The sequence below is a fragment of the Etheostoma spectabile genome, chromosome 15, assembly GCF_008692095.1.
Source record: "Etheostoma spectabile isolate EspeVRDwgs_2016 chromosome 15, UIUC_Espe_1.0, whole genome shotgun sequence".
Lineage (NCBI taxonomy): Eukaryota > Metazoa > Chordata > Actinopteri > Perciformes > Percidae > Etheostoma > Etheostoma spectabile.
The window spans coordinates 16,053,660-16,054,100 of record NC_045747.1 but is presented as its reverse complement, the minus strand read 5'-3'; positions in this window follow the sequence as shown (position 1 = coordinate 16,054,100).

The window sequence follows — 441 nt, the reverse complement described above, 5'->3', positions numbered from 1 at the left end:
AATAACATGATTGATTCCACACAACGCTCTTTGGCAAGTACAAATCTCTGCTTTCATTCATTTTGGGGTGTCTTATTCAATTTTATAGTATTTGAAAAACAAATTGAAGGGGTTTTGAAATAGTATTGAGTAAAAGTTGACATGTTCCAGTCTGTTATTATCCGTCAACATACATTCCTTTGATTTTAGTCTAAATAATCCCTAATTTCTGCTTTTTTAACTCACACATTAGGTATAATTTCCTTTAAATAAGGTTTATTGACCATAAATTTCAAAAATAACTGGAACACTGAAGTTAATAAGTAAGTGTTACGTAATGTTAAACATCAAAAAAGTGACAAACATTGAAAAAAGTATTGAAAAAAGGGACAAAAGCATAAGAAAAAGATAAAAACATTGATAAAAAGCATTAACAAAAGTGTTGATTTTCAATTTTGACGG